This window comes from Hyaena hyaena, unplaced genomic scaffold, assembly GCF_003009895.1.
Source record: "Hyaena hyaena isolate Hyena2069 unplaced genomic scaffold, ASM300989v1 scaffold_225, whole genome shotgun sequence".
In the NCBI taxonomy this organism is placed as follows: Eukaryota; Metazoa; Chordata; class Mammalia; order Carnivora; family Hyaenidae; genus Hyaena; species Hyaena hyaena.
The window spans coordinates 2,235,173-2,240,725 of record NW_024080857.1 but is presented as its reverse complement, the minus strand read 5'-3'; positions in this window follow the sequence as shown (position 1 = coordinate 2,240,725).

Below are 5,553 nucleotides of genomic sequence, written 5' to 3'. Positions count from 1 at the left end.
ACCTGCCGTATCCGGCCTCCGACACCAAAAAATTTATTTGACCCTTTTAATTGTGGTTATTTGTTGTACTGTGGTTGTCTGGAACCAAATCCTCTACATCTCTGAGGTATGCCTGTACTGGGATAGATGTGGCGCTAATTGTAGATGAAAAAGGTCCTTTTGTTTGGAGCTAAGAAAATAAAAAGGAGGGTGTTTTGAATTCTCTCTGTGTTTTCCTTCACATATTGCATCATAGACTTCCACTGTTGACCTTCAAGCAGATCTGTTCATAAAGACTTTTGCCTAAATGATTTGTGGGTGTCTTTTGAGTAGGTAATTGGGCATTCAGTTGGAAGCTTTATTTTGACAGTGGGCTAATAGGTTAATTTTGTTTTCAGAAATGCATCCCATAGTGTAGACAAGGATTTTTTTTTTTTTAAATAATGAGTTGTCTGGAAGGGGTGCCTGGAGAAAACAAAGTCACTTCCCTTTTTGAAACAAAACTAAAACTTGAAAAAAAATTTTTTTTCATCAGTAAAAATGGGATGGAATTCCAATGTCCCTAGCCACAAGGGACCAGTTCCACTGAGAAGTGAACAGTGGGGACTCAAAATTTTGAAAACATTTGGGGAAAGGGAAAATTGGCTTTCTGTTAATTGGCAAATGTTCCAGTGGGGTTCTGTTTTTGTTGGGGTGTGTTATGTTGAATGTACACGTATATGGACCAGAGTCTCTGCTGAGTTTATAAGGTTGAGAAAAAGTGGTTGATAAAATCTTGGTTTTTGTTATAATTTATCTCAATAAAAGCCCACTGGAACTCCAAAATAAATAAATAAATAAGTAAGTAAATAATGAGTTGTGAAGCCAATTCCCATTTTCGAGGCATTTGCCTTCTTCTGATGGCAAGCACTTTTGGTAAACAGATCATGTTATTTCACTGTATTCTCTGCTTCATCGGCAGCAGAAATCTTGTTTCTCTTCTAAAGAGAAACTTAAATGTGATATTTATAATTCACACGAAGGCTGTGGGAGCTAGCATCAAATGCTTATGATTATATTCAGATGATAAAAAAAAAGTAATGAAAGTCTAAGAGAGCTTGCTTATTACTGTTGGCCTCAAGTGCAGTGTCATTTAAATTCAACAGCACTGCCCTCTGCTATGAAAAATTGTCCAAAGGGCAAAGAATTGTCTCCAGGGCTATTCATTGATGTACATTAAACCTTGGTGGAGAACAGATTTCTATTGACAGTATGAAAGGGAAAACCAGAGTGTTTTGTGGAAAACTACACATTTTAATAAATAACTTCCAAATGATTTCATTAGATAATTGAGGCTTTTCAACTACAAATTTATAGAGAATTAGGACAGAAAGATGAATGGTGACATTAGTAATGGCTCACCATGAAAACAGCCTTGGCTGCCACTCTAAGAGTGAACACATAATTATTAAAGCCCCATCATCTTATTTTATTATTTTATTAGGGGTCATGATCTATTAAGCTTCCTATACCCTGATAAAAATGCAAATTTTTACATAGCACTACTGTGAATAATACAAATCTAATATTGGATTTCATTTTATTAACCAAAGAAAGACAGCATACACAGACACATCAAACTACCCTAAGGGGGAAGAAATGAACAAACAAAACCAAACAACCAAGCAAAGATTTAATGAAAGCAGAAAAAATCTTGGAGGGGAAGAAATCAAGTAGTCTCTCTGCTTCTGTATTTCTTAAATAGGGATAGATATTTGTATCAAGTTGTATCTGACTTCTTTGGCAAAGAGCATGCACCCATGTCTTAAAGCATGTTAGCAAGTAGCTTTGAAAGTTAAAATAGAATGGTAAAACAAAATGAAACAAACAAAAAAATCCCCTTTCTATTTAAGTTTTCCCCTTATAAAACTATTAAAGTGACATTTTTGTCACTGACTTGGTACATAATCATGAACATAGATCATTATATTAGCCATTTATTTTAGTTTTGCCTTAATTTTCTTTACAATGAATGTGGACAATGGAATTTACTCCGTTTACTTCATGGGATAGAGAGAGTATAAAAGAAATCTGCAAATATATCAGTAGTATTTCAGTTTGTTCACAAGCTACCTCAAAAGGTTTCTTAAAACCCAAATATTTTCTTTAAATTTCTTGAAGAACACCAGAACTCCTTTTTTTTTTTTTTTTTTACTGGAAGGAGAAAGTAATATTGACCAAATTCAGATCAATTCAGTTAAGGAGTTATTTCTGATCTCTCAAATAAGCTTATGCAAAGGTAAGAAGACATTTATGTGTGATTTAAGAAAAAAAGGATAAATTTTCCCAAGTGTTAAGACACCATTCTTCAGCTCCTGACTTGTCACTGTCCCTGTGTGCCTCTGAGTTCCTGTATCATTCAAATAAGCCAAATTTACTGTCTCCTCTAATGCTATCTTTGCCCTAATCATTTGAACTACATATCCCATTAGACCATCCTATGTAGATAATTCCTTTTTTATTACCACCCAGGTTTTGATTTTCCTTTTCATTCTGCTCCTTGGTTTTTCTAATTAGATTATCAAGTGTCCCTCTTCCTCTCCCTCCTTCTCCTCTCTGTCTCTTCATTCCCTGGAGAACAGCCCATCCTACACAATCATACCATCTTCTCCATCAGTTAACTCAGAAATGAAACATATTGCAGCCAAATAGAGATCTTGGATAAGCTCAGTTACCTTTTCCACCTGACAAATCAGATCTTCCATTTTGAAGTGTGCTGCAAATAGCTGAGGAAAAGAATGTAAGGTAAAATGAGGTCACTAACACAAGTACAGTGTTTTCATCTACTCACAAAATCTGGATTTTGGTTTGTTAAAAGCTATACATTGTTTAACATTTATTTTTGAGAGAGAGGAGAGAGAGCAGGAACATGCATGAGTGGGCGAGGGAGGGGCAGACACAGGGTGGGGACAGAGACACAGAACAGAAGCTGTAGCGGGCTCTGTGCTGATAGCAGACAGCCCCACGCGGGGCTCGAACTCAGGAACTCGGAGATCATGACCTGAGCCGAAGTATGACGCCTAACCAACTGAGCCACTCAGTCACCCCTGAAAGCGTTCCATTTTTAAAAGAGTTTTCATATGGAACAATACCTTGCAATATGGTTAGTCGCTTTGGTTAAATAATTTCCTCTCAGAGGGGCACCTGTGAGGCTCAGTCCATTGAGCTTCAAAGTTCAGCTCAGGTCACCATCTCATGGCTGCCTAGTGGGTTGAGCCCAGCACCTCATTGCTGTCAGCGCTGAGCCGCTTTTTGGATCCTCTTTCTCCCTCTCTCTCTGCCCCTCCCCCACTTGTGCTCTCCCTCTCAAAAATAAATTTAAAAACTGAAAGAAAAAAAAATTTCCTCTCATAATCCTTAAAAGCTGGTTTGACACTTATCTTCTCTAAACATCATTACTTCAGCAAGGGCAAATCCCTTCCTTCCTTCCTTTCTTTCTTATTAGTGTTTGCAGTCTCCCTCCTCATTTCTTCTCCCCTCCCTCTGTGTCAAATAAAACTTCTCTTGCACAACAGCTAAAATACAAGTAGCCATAAATATGTACTTCTGATGAGTACAAGGAGGGAAAGTGTGGAAGGGAGTTAGAAGTCAAATTTACATATTTATCACTTTTATTATCTTCACAAATAAATTTATTTAGTGTCTTCATGTTATTAAAGGATAGAAAAAACAAATACATTGAATGACTGTTTTCTATTTAGCTTTAGTGTTTAGTTTTAATTTTCATTTTTTGATAACGTTTTAGTATGTCATGTAATCTGTAACAACTATATTATGTTACTATCATTAACAATACTGAAAAAATTAAAATAATTTTACTTTAATTCATATCAGTTCATTGACCAGAGGAGATTAGATCATTGTGGTTCTTAAGACTGAAATATCTAGTGCATTGCCTTTGGACAGTGTCCCGAGAACCATTTATATGAGGCAACAAAGCACCACGTTGGGAAAAAAAAATTGTCCAATCTCTAATCCAAGTCTTTTTGATACATGAATCATTCTAAACTATTATTCAAATGTATCATCTAATCTCTGCTTGACTGATCATAGTGGTAAGAAAATTATTATCCTGTTTTTAATCACTTAACTAGAAATGGCTTCCTTAGGACTAAGCATTAGACTCTTGATTTCGGCTCACATCAGGATCTCATGGTTTGTGAGAGGCACAGAGCCTGCTTTGGATTCTCTCTTTTCTTCTGTCTCTGCACATCCGTGACTCTCGGTACCTTCCCCCCCACACAATAAATAAAGAAACTTAAACAAAAAAAGAAAAGTCTTCTTTATATTGACCTAAAACTGACTTGTTTCCTATTCCTAATGATGCCAGTCGTGTTGCCAAAACAAGAGGATGACCATAACAGGGTGGTCAGGAGCAGATTTTTTCATGGGGAGCATTTTCTGATACCTTTTAATATTTCTTAGAGTTATATACATATGTATCATATGTGTTAGAAATATTCAAATGAAGGCACTGCTCCCTGTCACCAAGATTTGATACTTCTTGCCGCCAGTGACTTCCACTTCATTTCAAATAGACATAGTTGAGAAGGGTGCTCTATCAAGTATTTGCTCTACTATCCTCCTTTGCGATTTTTTTTTTTTTTTTACAAATAGTTTATGGTCAAGTTGGTTTCCATATAACACCCAGTGCTCATCCCCACAAGTGCCCCTCTCCGTGCACATCTCCCTCTCCCCCCACCACATGCATCAGTCCTCAGTTTTTGTCAGCATTCAATGCCTCTCTCCCTTTCCCCCACCATTTCCGCCCTTCTTCTCCCCCTTGTTCCTCCGTCAAGTTCCTCCTAATCCTCCTATACGTGCAAACATATGGTATTTGTCCTTCTCTGCCTGACTTATTTCGCTCAGCATAACACCCTCAAGGTCCATCCATGTTGCTACACATGGCCAGATTTCATTGTTTCTCATTGCCATGTAGTATTCCATTTTATAGATAAACCACTTCTTCTTGATCCATTCTTCTGTTGATGGACACTTAGGCTCTTTCCATGTTTTAGCTATTGTGGAGAGTGCTGCTATGAACATTGGGGTACATGTGCTCCTATGCCTCAGCACTCCTGTATCCCTTGTCCTTTGTGATTTTAATTGTCCATTAGACTATGAACTTTTGCTGGCATAGCTCCTGTTGGTTCTGCTCAGACATTTATCTCTAGAATTGCACTGTCCAATATGGTAACCACTAGCCACATACATGTAGCTAGGTAAAGTCATATTAGAATTAATCAAAATTATATTAAATTAAGATTTAGTTTCTTAGTCACACTGATCATACACCAACTCCTCAATAGCCTCATATAGTCAGTGACTACCATGGTGGATAGTGAAGATTTAGAACAGTTTCATCCTTGCAGAAAGTTCTACCAGACAGCATTGATAAAGAGCCCAGCACTGAAAGAAGAAATAAATATTAACTGAATTAATTTATTCATCAGTCTTTAGTGAACGGAAATACCATTTATTTTGTCCTCATGATTGGGAGCTGGATTTTGGCCGCCAATATAGGAATATGTGAGA